The sequence below is a fragment of the Dunckerocampus dactyliophorus genome, chromosome 15 (genome assembly GCF_027744805.1).
Source record: "Dunckerocampus dactyliophorus isolate RoL2022-P2 chromosome 15, RoL_Ddac_1.1, whole genome shotgun sequence".
Classification (NCBI taxonomy): domain Eukaryota; kingdom Metazoa; phylum Chordata; class Actinopteri; order Syngnathiformes; family Syngnathidae; genus Dunckerocampus; species Dunckerocampus dactyliophorus.
Window position 1 is genome coordinate 23,748,117 of NC_072833.1, and position 13,356 is coordinate 23,761,472.

Below are 13,356 nucleotides of genomic sequence, written 5' to 3' on the forward strand. Positions count from 1 at the left end.
CGACATCACTTCCTGTCCACCTCTCACTCAGCTCCGCTAGCACTGAAACACATTAACAGCAACACATATGAGAATGAGGCTAATTATGTATATTATATTGGGTAACAGGAGTGTAAAGGTGACTATAGGGGTGTTATTTCATGCCTTGAGGGCTCTAATAATGACAAAAAGTGTATTGCGAAGGTTCTAAACAGGTTTTCTATACGCTAAGTGTGAAAATATTCGATTTATAAACTAGAGACCTCCGCCAAGCGCCATAGTTTCCCCATATTGTGATTCACACCAAAATAATCAACCTGCATTTTTTGGACCATTCTTTATTTTCTAGAACCTGTTGGAACCTTGTCCTTGTTTTTTTTCCCAAGCACTCTGACCACTTTTTGTGGATTTATATGCACAAATGCGAAAAATGGCTAAATCAATGTTAAAGAATCCTTTAAAAAAATCCCTGGATCCAGACGGTGGTCCGGATCATCCCCAAAATTTAATCAGTTCTCCCATATCCCATTTTCGACAATTCCTGAAAATTTCATCCAAATCCATTCAGAACTTTTTTTTCCATTCAGAAGTTATTTTGAACACAAACAAACAAACGCCGGAAAAAACATAATTGCCGCGCTGCCCTTCGCAGGGGTAATAAGGAATCCTACTTCATAGAAAGTCAGGGATTACGGGGATTACTGTATTGAATAAATCTCAAGGTTGTGTGCATGGTAAATCTGCATTCTTCTCCTCTTGACCAAAACCCTCAGATTCAGCGCGACCACGCAACAAAGTAGACAAGTAAGCAAGACACGCTGTTAGTTGCTAATGGTTATCAGCAAACACTACAATGCGTTCCAAATTATTGTGCAAATGATGTTTTTGTTTGATTTTCCAAAGTACGTGATGCAAATGATGATCAGCATAATTTTCAAGTCATTAGCTGTCAAATTTTATTTAAAATGTTATTGAACAAAACTCCTCATGAAAACAGTATTTAAAAAAAAAAATAAAAAACTTAAAACGCACTGTTCCAAATTATTATGCACAACATAGTTTAAAGACGTTTTCTAGTTTGTAAAGAACTGAAAATAGTAATTTGTTGAATTTACAGCAATATAAGGTCATGTTTACTAAAATAAAAAGCTATTCCAATCCAATACATCTTAACAGGTCAAGTTACATGTTAACATAGGACCCCTTGTTTGATAGCAGCTTCACAATTCTTGCATCCATAGAACTTGTGAGTTTATGGAGAGTTTCTGCTTGAATGTCTTTGCAGGATGTCAGAACAGCCTCCCAGAGTTGCTGTTTGGATGTGAACTGCCTTCCACCCTCATAGATCTTTTGCTTGAGGATGCTCATGCTTGAGGATGAGATTCTCAATAGGATTAAGGTCAGGGGAGGAGGGGGGCCACACCATGAGTTTCTCCCCTTTTATGCCCATAGCAGCCAATGAAGCAGAGGTATTCCTTGCAGCATGAGATGGTGCATTGTCGTGCATGAAGATGATTTTGTTACGGAAAGCACGATTCTTCCTTTTGTACCATGGAAGAAAGTGGTCAGTCAGAAACTCAACATACTTTGCAGAAGTCATTTTCACACCTTCAGGGACCCTAAAGGGGCCGACCAGATCTTGCCCTATGATTCCAGCCCAAAACACCACCTCCTTGCTGACGTCGCAGCCTTGTTGGGACATGGTGGCCATGCACCAACCATCCACTACTCCATCCATCTGGACCATCCAGGGTTGCACGGCACTCATCAGTGAACAAGACTGTTTGAAAATTGGTCTTCATGTATTTCTGGGCCCACTGCAGCCGTTTCTGCTTGTGAGCATTGTTTAGGGGTGGTCGAATAAAAGGTTTATGCAGAACTGCAACCCTCTGGAGGATCCGACACCTTGATGTTCGTGGGACTTCAGCGACACCAGCAGCTTCAAATACCTGTTTGCTGCTATGTAATGGCATTTTAGCAGCTGCTCTCTTAATCCGGCGTGTTTGTCTAGCAGAAACCTTCCTTATTTTGCCTTTATCTGCATGAACCCGTGTGTGCTCTGAATCAGCCACAAATCTCTTAATGGTACGATGATCACGCTTAAGTTTTCGTGAAATATCTAAGGTTTTCATACCTTGTCCAAGGCATTCAACTATTTCACGCTTTTCAGCAGCAGAGAGGTCCTTTTTCTTTCCCATATTGCTTGAAAATGGTGGTCTGCTTAATAATGTGGAACATTCTTCTTAAGTAGTTTTTCCTTTAATTGGGCTCACCTGGCCAACTACTTATCACAGAAGTATGTGATTGATTTCAGTGATCCACAGAGCCCTGAGACACAATACCATCCATGAGTTTAACGGAAAAACACAGGATTTAATCTTTATGATACTTAAATACAATTTGCATAATAATTTGGAACGCAGTGTAAGGAGGAATTGGATATTGGATATAATCGGATGAATGTTTGGAGGATCCGGTGTGGAACGGTGATTTGTTCACCAAACAGCTGTCTGTGAGGTCTCTAGCTCCATGAAAATGAAAGATCTTCCCATTGCTGCCTTACTCCGGTAACGATACACAGTTCTTACATCTTAAAAAACACTTTCTGGCAGCAATTCTCAAGAATAAGCACAGACTTCCTAAAGTTGTCACGTGGTAATTTTAAAAGATCTATTCAATTTAATTTCATTCAATTCAATTCAATTTATTTATATAGTTCCAAATCACAGCAGCAGTTATCTCGTGGCACTTTACACATGAACGTCACAAATGAAAACAGAGAACCAACTGAAAACCCACATGAGGCAAGGAAAAACTCCCTTTGGGGAAGAAACATTGAACAGAACCCAGGCACTGTGGGGCGGCCGTCTGTCTCGACCGGTTGGGTTGAGATATAAAAATAGAGTAGAGGGATAGATGGTAGATCAAGCCAGAAGTCTTAGTCTTAGTCCAAGGAACATAGAGGAGTGTCTCTGGTACATATCAGCGTATCAGGGGTCAGTTGTAACTAAATGCTTTAGCAAAGAGGTAAGTTTTAAGTTGACTTTTAAATAGAGAGAGGGTGCCTGCCCCAAGATTGAGCGTTACAATAATCCAACCTGGAAGTCACAAAAGCATGAACAAGTTTTTCTGCGTCTGGTAGAGGCAGGAATTTTCAGATTTTTTTAATGTTTTGTAAATGGAAGAATGCAGTTTTTGACACTTGGCGTACTTGGGAACTAAAGGACAGGTCCTGATTGAAGATGACACCAAGGTTTCTGACTGTACTGTGGGGGGTGAGTGCAAGACCATCTAGGGCAGGAATATCTTTTGCAATCTTGTCTCCGAGGTGCTGGGAACCAAGGACTATGATTTGGAGTTTGGACAGCTGACTAGTTTGGTTAGGTTTCACTGGTACGTACAGTTGTGTGTCATCTTCATAGCAGTGGATGTTAATGTTTTCTAATGGTATTGCCCATGGGGGACATATCAAGATTGACCGGCAGATGAATAATGTGTAAAGCAGCCAGATCTCGTGACGTTCTTATACTTGACCGGCCCCAAGGTTTCAGAGCGGCATAAAAACGAAAGCAGGGATAAGAACAAATAATAAAAACACACCAGGTGACAACATTTTAACACACACGGGTCTGAAAATTTGCAAATGTAGGACAAGTAAACTGTGATGTTACCACGCTTGCTGTCCCCATGCCAACAGAAGGGTCAGAGAGTGCGTACGCACGCAAAGAACACACGCTTGCATTCCAGACGAAAGTGTCCTCGCCCACTTTTTCTTCTTTACTCTTCCAGACACAACAACGGCGGGGCCGTCGCGTCCTGCGAGGAGGCTCGGAGCTGAACGAGATGATCGCTCTGAAAAGCAAACGTCACGTAGGCGCGGAATTCCTTCCTCTTCGAATCGACATGTTGATCATGACAAACAATATGGCTGCTTTACACTTTATTTATATGCCTGTCAATCAAAGTGGACGGGTGGAAGTACGCTTGGTGCGACTTTCACATTGGGAGCACACCACCTCCCATTAAAAGAAAACATCCAAAGTGGAGCTTCAAGCTGTGCTGAGGGTCGGTGTTTATTATGTGAGGGGAGGTTTTCAGCCAGAGAACTGTACAGGATGTTTTTCTGGTCCCGACAGGGTAAACAGCAGCAGCTGTGCACTTCCAGCGGGGGGAGGGGTGGATTCATTCATGTCTGTGTGTGTCTGTAATCTCTGTGGGTGTGTACCTGTGTGTGTGTATGTGCGTGTGGGGGGGGGGAGCCCAGATAATTGCATGCTGCACTTCATTCACAAAAATGTAGGAGCAACAAGTACAGTATGTGTGTGCCAAAGGTGTAAGATGTGGATGACACCACTTAGACCATGAATATTTATTTACATCAGCAAAATGTGCCTTTGTCCCACAAGCATTTCAGCTTGGCATGCTCCCACGCCGTCCAGGTGAGGACGCGTCATATCAGTGGGATTAAAGGGTATTTACGCAAATCTCCCAGACAGACGTGATGAGATTCCAGCATCCACGTGAGCGCTTGTCCAACAATACCAATCCTTGTAGTGTGTCTGTCACGACCGCAGCGTGGCACAGACCTCATCACTGGATTAGTGACGATAAACTGATTCTGGATGACAGAATCCATGACAACTAAAGTGAATCCTCGCTTTTCCCACGCTCAAGTTTCCAAGATTCCCTTGGTTTTCGTACACCGTCACGGTTATCGTACAACACTGTGCATAACAAACTACAGTAATCCCTTGTTTATTGCCTTAAATTGATTCCAGACACGACTGTGATAAGTGAATTTCTGCAAAGTTCCTTAGTTATAACTTTAATATTTTTGTAGTTAGAGCATAGAAAACCTGTTTACAACCTTCTAAATACACCTTTTAACATTATTAGAGACCTGTACACATGAAATAACACCCCTATAGTCACCTTTACACTCCTATTACCCAATATAGTAGATGTAATAAGACAAAAAAAGGACATAAATAAGACTGGTGCTCATGTGTGTTGCTGTAAATGTGTTCCAGTACTAGGGGAGCTGAGTAGGGGGTGGACAGGAAGTGACAGGGATTCAGAATTGAGTTTTAGTTTGGTGTGGCTGTTGTTAGGGATTATTGTGCCTGAGATCATTCATACCCGCAATAAAAGCCTGTTGTTGCGGCGATCAAGTCGTGCTTGTGTGTCTCACCCAACATTATTGACACATAGTGACCAGTGTAGAATACTACATATCATCACACTGTCTTTGAATGCATCTAATGAATGCCTTATATTTCTATTTCACTTCATTTCGACATTTTTATGCTTGAAAATGCTTCATTTATGCAGAAAACATCTGCTTAATGATGGATTTTTTTTTACTAATAATAGGCCGTATTCACCCATGAAACAGCATGATTTATTAATTAATGTACTTTTGAAAAACCGTGATAGTGAAGTCGTGAAATTGGAAGTGCAAAATGGCGAGTGATTACTGTATTGTATTCAGTCAATGCAAATGTCTTCGCTCCACCCCGTCTTTGCCAACACTGGTGACAACATTGCTGACCAGTGTCACCAATGTCACCAGTGTAGAATACGACATATCATCACATCTTTAAATGCATCGTCTGAATGACTTATATTTTTATGCTTGAAAAAAGCCTCATTTAGGCAAAAGTATGTAAAATTTGCTTAAATATGTATATTTTTAATCAGCAGTATTGAACCAAAAAACAAACATGATCTATTAAGTCATATATTTTTGACACAGTAATCCCTTGTTTATCGCAGTTAACTAGTTCCAAACCCAACCGGGATAAGTGAATTTCTGCCAAGTAGGATTGCTTCCTTATTTATAAATAAAATGTTTTTGTAGTTACAGCATAGAAAACCTGTTTATGACCTTCTAAATATGTTTTTTTAACATTAATAGAGCCCTCTAGACATGAACTAACACCCCTATAGTCACCTTTACACTCCTATTACCCAGTAATAATGGAACTAATAATAATAAGACTATAATAATAATAAAAAGAGAAAATAAGACATAATATAGACTCACACACGTTAGCATTGGGATAGTTCCTTATTGGTGCTGTTTTTTTACTTCCTGTTATGTACAGTACTTCCTGCAGTGGCTATTGTCTCATCATTGTAACATTACACCTAGTGATTAGTGTAGAATACTACACTACACATCACCACAATGTCTTTGAATAGGTCTTCTGAATGCGTTATATTTATTTGTCTTTCACTTCATTTGTACTGTATGCTTGAAAATGCTTAATTTAGTCAAACAACATGTAGAATTTGCTTCGATATGCATTTTATTTAATAATAATATGCCGTATTAAATCATGAATGGTTTATTAATGAATATATTTTTGATCGAATGATGCCACGAAATTTAAAGTGGTGAGGGATTACTGTATTAAATTCAAGAAATAAGTCATCACAAACTTCTTCGCTCCTCGCCAACTAGAGTTTTCAATCAAGGTAAAAATAATTTAAATGTTCATTTATCCATTTCAGTCGTCATTTATAATGATTTTGTATTGCTACATTGTTAAAACTATAAATATTCTCTATAAAATGTATTTTTTTTAAATATTTTTGTGTTACGGGCCAACACAGTAACAGCCTGGAGATCGGGAACACCTGGGTTCGATTCTCCCTTGGGCATTTCTGTGTGGAGTTTGCATGTTCTCGCCGTGTGTGCGCTTGGGTTTTCTCTGGGTACTCTAGCTTCCTCCCACATTCCCAAAAACATGCATGTTAGGTTAATTGGAAACTCTAAATTGTCCATAGGTATGAATGTGAGTGTGAATGGTTGTTTGTCTATATGTGCCCTGCCATTGGCTGGCGACCAGTCCAGGGTGTACCCCACCTGTCGCCCGAAGTCAGCTGGGATGGGCTCCAGCATGCCCCCGCGACCCTAATGAGGATGAAGCGGTATAGAAAATGGATTGATGGATTTTTGTGTTACATCATTTCTTATGGGGGAAAAAATGTCTCAAGTTTTGTAAAGCCACTTGGAACAAGTGAATAACAAAATCTGAATTACCAATGTATAGAAGAGAGAAGAAAATCTTTGGGTGCTTTCTGGATGTGAGCGGAGGTGGAGCGGGCCCGTCCAGATGCTAAATCTGCTCCTGGCTCGTCAGCACGGCGACTCTCCTAAAATGTTACATCCTCTTTCCAAAAATAAAAGCAAGTCTTCCGGGTTTTTCCAGTGAAAGAACTCATCTTCTTTACAAGACATCAGAAGCATAGAGAGAGTCATTTTCCTCGTCTTCCTTCCTGCTTTTATTTCCATGCTCTCCATGCTTTCTGACATCGTATCTTCAACAGGATACTTCCACCTCGTGGCTTCTCTTGTGTGTTTTCCAGAAAGCGTGGCTCTTACAAGGGGCACGGTGAAATAAAGCAGGTGTAGTAGATTGAAGACCACTGGTGTCTCTTTTGAGTGATGAGGTCAAAGGACTTGTCCCGTCTATTTGCTGGAAATCTTTTTTTCCATTCTCAGCCCATTGTCTGGGCTACAAACATAGGACGACCCCCAGCGGGCTTTTACATATGCAAATGTTGGTTCGGGGGGGTCATGCTAGGAGAAAGGTGATGGTCATGGCTGAGTGCTTTAGGAAGTGAAGGGATCATTACATGAGAGGGGGGCAGGCAGGTCCCATTCAACAGACACTCACCACAAACAAATCCCAAGAGCCGGGATGGGATGGGATGGGATGGGATGGGATGGTACGCTCCCCACCCCCAACAGCACCACCCAATCTATGCAACACACATTTGGACACAATGGGCCTCTCAGCTGAGCCGCACTAGTGGGAATATATGTCTAGTGGATTCCTGCGGGATTCCTAAAACACACACACAGGGATGAGAGGGACGAGCTAACAAAACTCAGAGAAGAGACGCGGTTACGGTCCTGCGGAGCGCTGCTTTTAAAGCGGTTAGTATTTCCACAAAAACAAACGATATCCAGTGTAATGCTCTTTGTAGTGCACCTCAAAAGTTGCAGTCTTTCACATGGAATTTGGGAGAGAAAGTTCACATAAATAACAATTTTTGAGTTGCTTCCTTGACGGCCCGTGCACATGAATTATAGCTGCTCGATATTGGCTTTGTTACCGATACCGATATCAACAGATACCAAAAACACTGCATTAGCAGCTCTCCCCTCTGTGACGGCACTGGATGCAGGTCACAAACAAACACTGCTTGTGCAAAATAAGACACATACTGCAATATGCAATACAAGTTATAGAAAAAGTGCTAAAGCGCTGCATGTGACTCTAAGGGATGATTTCTAGGGTGTGATATTAGCTTAGAATTGAAAGAAGACGCCTTACCCCCCCTCACATAACCATCACTTTATGTCATGTTTCGCATGACAGATTGGATTTTGTTGTGGTTTTCACATCATTTCCTGTTTCGTGCTCTTATTTTGGTTTCCTGTTTGGCGCAATGTGAAGCTGCTTTGCGACTTTTGCGGAAGGGCGTGCAGCAGTACCTGTTTAGTAATCATCAGCTGCAAAAGGAACATCTAACACTTTACAGCAGTGCAACAGGTGTAACATATTAATAAATCATGGCTGTTTTGTGATTGAATCCCACATAGTATTAGTCAAAAGTATACATTTTTAAGCAAACTTTACATATGCCTACATTAAGCATTTTTCAAGCATAAAAATTGATAAACAAAGTAAAATACAAAAATAAGGCATTCGGAAGCTGCCTTTAAAGACGTTGGGATGATATGTAGTATTTTACACTGGTCACTAGGTGTCAGTACTTCCACCAATATTGGCAAAGATGGGGAGGAGAAGAGGAGTTTGTGATGACTTGTTTCTTGAATTTGATACAGTCATCCCTCACGATTTCACACTTTTATTTTTCGTGGCTTCACTATTTAAAAAAAAAATATTCATTATTAAATCATGCTGTTTTGTGGCTGAATATGACCTATTATTCTTCTTCTTCTTATTATTATTATTTTAAATGCATATTAAAGCAAATTCTGTAGTTTTTCCCCATGTACACATTTTCAAGCATAAAAATGGAAGTAAAATACAAATATAAGGCATACACTAATCACTAAGTGTCAGTAATGTTAATGTAATGTTTGGAGTGACACACAAGCACCAGACTTGATCTACGGAACAACTGGCTTTTATTGCAAGTTTGAGCGATCTCACAACAGGCACAATAACCCGTGCTCTAACTATGAAAATATTCCATTTATAAAAACCTAATCCTACATGGCAGAAATTGACTTATCATGGTCGGGTATGGACCCAATTAACCACAATAAATGGGGGATTACTGTACTTCAAGAATAAAATGCCGCCTGCGGGGGAAGCTCGATGTCACTGGACAGGGCTGGATCTGGAGAGTCTTAAATCTGGATGTTTATCCAAGACTGGGCCAAGTCTTTCAGCACACGACAGCCTCGTTGGCAATAACTTAAGCAGGACACCAGCCCGAGTGTCAAACAGGACTGGCTCCACAAATAGGATTCAAGTTCTGACTCCCGGCCTCATCTGGTTCTTGTCAGCAGTCTCGTGTGTTTGTCGTTTGCGGCGTAAAGAGCGCGTTGGCCCCCGCGCTCGTGCCAAACGCCGTCTTACTGGGACGGATCAATGAGGCCACTGAAGACAATTACACCACGCTGGTTTTGAAAGGTTAAAAAGGAAGTTATTGATTGACAAGAGGGGCTAATGACATTAGCACTCGGCTCCATGCTGCTGAGAGAAAGCAGCAACACAATCGATTAAATATTTGACTTTATAAGACGCTGCTGTTTGGTTTTGACACGTTAAAAAGTACTGAATCTTTCTCTTCTTTGACATTTAAAGTTACAGTGCAGAGAGACAAAAAAAAAAAGTGAGGAGAGGAGAGGAAGTGAGGTAAAAGAAGATGACCCATGCCGTTGATCGTGTCCTTTCATTCCAGGAGTGCAGAGAAACATGTGCGGGACATGTGTGCTCTTCTCGAGTGGCTGCACAATCAGGAAGTTGGAGAGGACGAGCGCAGCCACCTCATCTTCATCTCAGAGAGGCTTGGCTATCTCGGATCCATTAGAACGCTCCTATCTGATATGAGGTCGGCCTCGCTTGTCTGATGATGCCTGAATATTTAAAGATAAGCCAGACAGACGGAAAGTACGAGGACATCGGCAAGACGGGTGACCGTTAACGCTGTGCGTCACACGCACCGTTGGCAAACAGGAAACGTGTCTGAGTGATCGCTGTCATACGCGCTCATGTGCTTTTCTGCCAATGTCACACTTTCACTTCCCCCTCTGTTGCTGTGAGAACTTGTTCGAGCACGTCGCCCACTTCAAGCGTCGCATCCATCAGCTTGAGGGGATATTGTCGGCCGTAAATTATTTTTACTTTTGCAGGAAGGGAAAGACCCGTATTGATGCGTCGCATGGAAAGGCGGCGATAAAAGGCGCCAGCATGAAAGAGCCCCCCGTGTTAGACGTAAATGTTCTCCCTGTTGTCCACTTCATGTCCAAATGTGCCACGTTTGCTTCTTTCACAAACGGCCATCGAGCAGCCGTAAATCTGACGCTCCCGCCGCTACTTGGGAGAGCCGGCACAATACATCCCCGTCCCGGGATGGGTGCGGCGAGGGGGACATCCCGTCAAAGGCGGGGGCTGGGTGTAATTAATCTGACACAATATTGACTCTCCGCCCCCGATCCCCCCATCCGCCCCAATATAGCTGTCCCCTCTTAATGTTTAATGTAGCGATCGATTCATCCCCACACGTTACTGGGATGATATAATGAGCTCCCGCTGCTTGATGGGATTATTGTGCACATAAGGAGCTTTGGGAGGGGTGGGAGTGCAATGTTTGCTTACAGCAGGGCTGTCCAAACTTTTTCCAGCGAGGGCCACATGGTGAAAAATGAAAGGATGCAACTTTGCCACTTTGATATTTTGTAAAACTGCATCTCAGCTTTGTGATATAGGTGAAAAAGCCTATTGCCTACTTGGCTCTTTTTTCCATTTTTTGTTTTATTTTCCAAATATATTAACTTTCAATAATTTTTGTATATTTTCTTTTCGTAATATTATGACTTTATTCTCTAACCCTCACACTTTTTTGCTTGTTTCTCATGATATTATGAGCTAAAAAAATATTTCTTTAATATTTCAACTCTATGTCAGCTGGGATAGGCTCCAGCATACCCCCGCCACCCAAGGATAAGCGGCACAGAAGAGGGATGGATGGATGGATTTCAACTTTATGCTACAACGACTTTTGTTCTCATTAGAATACAACTCTTAATATTTTGACTTTATTATTGTAAAATGACACCCGTTTGTTCCATTTCTGCTTTGTTTTATTTTTCCAATTCCGACTTTATTCCCACATTTTGACTTTATTCTCATAACATTAAAACTTTTTCCGCAATCTAATTTTCCCAAAATTACAACTTTATTCATTGTTTTGTTTTGTTTCTCATAAATTATAACTTAAAAACATATTTTTTCTTTAATATTTCAACTTTATGCTACTAAAATAATATTACAACATTATTCTTGGAAAATTCAGACTTCTTGTTAGATTACATTATTTTCTGATGATGATTTTTTTTTTCTTGTTAAAATTACATTTTTAGAATGTGCTGCAGGCCATTAAAAAACAGCCACTGGAAAGCAAATGACCCCTGTGCCGCACTTTGGACACGCCTGTCTGACAGTATACCACTTATTACCTTATTATGTATTATTATTATTCATTATGTGTTATTGCACTCCAAATTTCATGTGATCGGTTCTGTATTCATTCATTCATTCATTCATTCATTTTCTATTTTCTTATCTCTCATATCTTATCTTGTTTGCTTTATTTTGTAATTAAGTTATTATGTTCATTATGACATTTTTGCAGAGCTGCTGCACATTGTTATTAATTTCTTGGAGATTAATAAAGTATCTATCTATCTATCTATCTATCTATCTATCTATCTGTCTGTGCACAGATGACCACAACAACTGATGTTGAATCTATGAAAGAAAAATGTCGACTTCAAAATGTTGATTCACTTCCTGTTCTCCCCGCGCCGAAACACATTTACAGCAACACACATGAGCACCACTCTTATTTTGTCTTATTATATCTACTATATTGAGTAAAAGGAATGTAAAGATGACTATAGGGGTGTTATTTCATGCATAGAGGGCTCTAATAATGTTAAAAACTGTATATAGAAAATAATGACAACAATATTCCATTTGTCAATAAAGATTCCTACTTTGCGGAAATTCACTTATCACAGGAAGATCTGAAATCAGTTAAGTGCGATAAACAAAGGATTACTGTACTTCTTCTCTAAGCCCCAGCACCTAGCAATATTCTCCACAAATCGTGTATAAACTCCATCCTCTGTTATGAAAACCTACCTGCACAACAGTAAAAAAAAACAACAGAAAAAGTGGCGCTATAGAAGCCAATCATAGGCAGTCATATGCCTGAAAAGTAACTTGAAAAAAAGAATCGTCAAGTTGTAAATTTGAACTTTTTTCCCCCACTTTGGGCTTTGTTTCCCTGTCGGGGTCACCAAAACGAGTGGATCGCACTAATGGCTTTAGCTTAGTTTTTACACCAGGCTGGGAATCGAACTCATCCCTTTTAAAAAAAATAATATAAAAAATAAATCTGAATCAAGCTGAAAACAGAACTGTGTGTGGAAGAAAAGTACCGGAAATGTGTATAAGAGTGTATAAGCTGCACTGGTGTATAAGCCCACAAAATTTAGAGGAAAAACAAGATTTGTTCATATGTAAGCTGCAGTAGTCTATAAGCCGCACGTGTCCACATCATAAAATTACATATTGTAGCGCACACGAGTCTGTCAAGACCAATCAGCTCGTTATTTGACAGGAGCCGATCATGAGCTATGAAAAAAACAAAAACGAGCTGGTCAACCCATTGGAAATTGCAGGAGGTCATTACTCAGTATAACACTCAGTTTCATCTTACAAACAACATTAAACTCATCACACAGCAACTTAACACTCAAAAGGTACCTAGGAAATATACATTACATGTACCAATATGAGTTTAAAATAACAAACAGCAGCTATTTTAACATCTACCCATAATGCATTACTGGCAGAAAAGCAGGAGGACAAGAAACATAGATGGATGGCGCTGCAATGCTGCATGGGGCATATATACACTGTTATATATGCAATTTGCAATGGGTTGACAAGCTCGCTGTGAGTGCACTGGTGGCTTGTCATTGCCTCCTGCCAAAGAAAGAGCTACCATTTCCTCACTGACTCACGAGCGACACAATCTTTAAACAGCCTTATTGCAGCCTTATTTAATTAAGATGTAGTTCAATCTAATAAATACGGT

At 40.5% G+C, this 13,356-nt stretch overlaps 1 protein-coding gene across 4 annotated transcripts in view; it reads right to left on the reverse strand.

Moving 5' to 3' along the window:
- Window positions 1–13,356, reverse strand: part of LOC129167932 (ETS translocation variant 4-like) — a 45,189-nt gene that overhangs the window by 10,867 nt on the left and 20,966 nt on the right. The window lies entirely within an intron of this gene.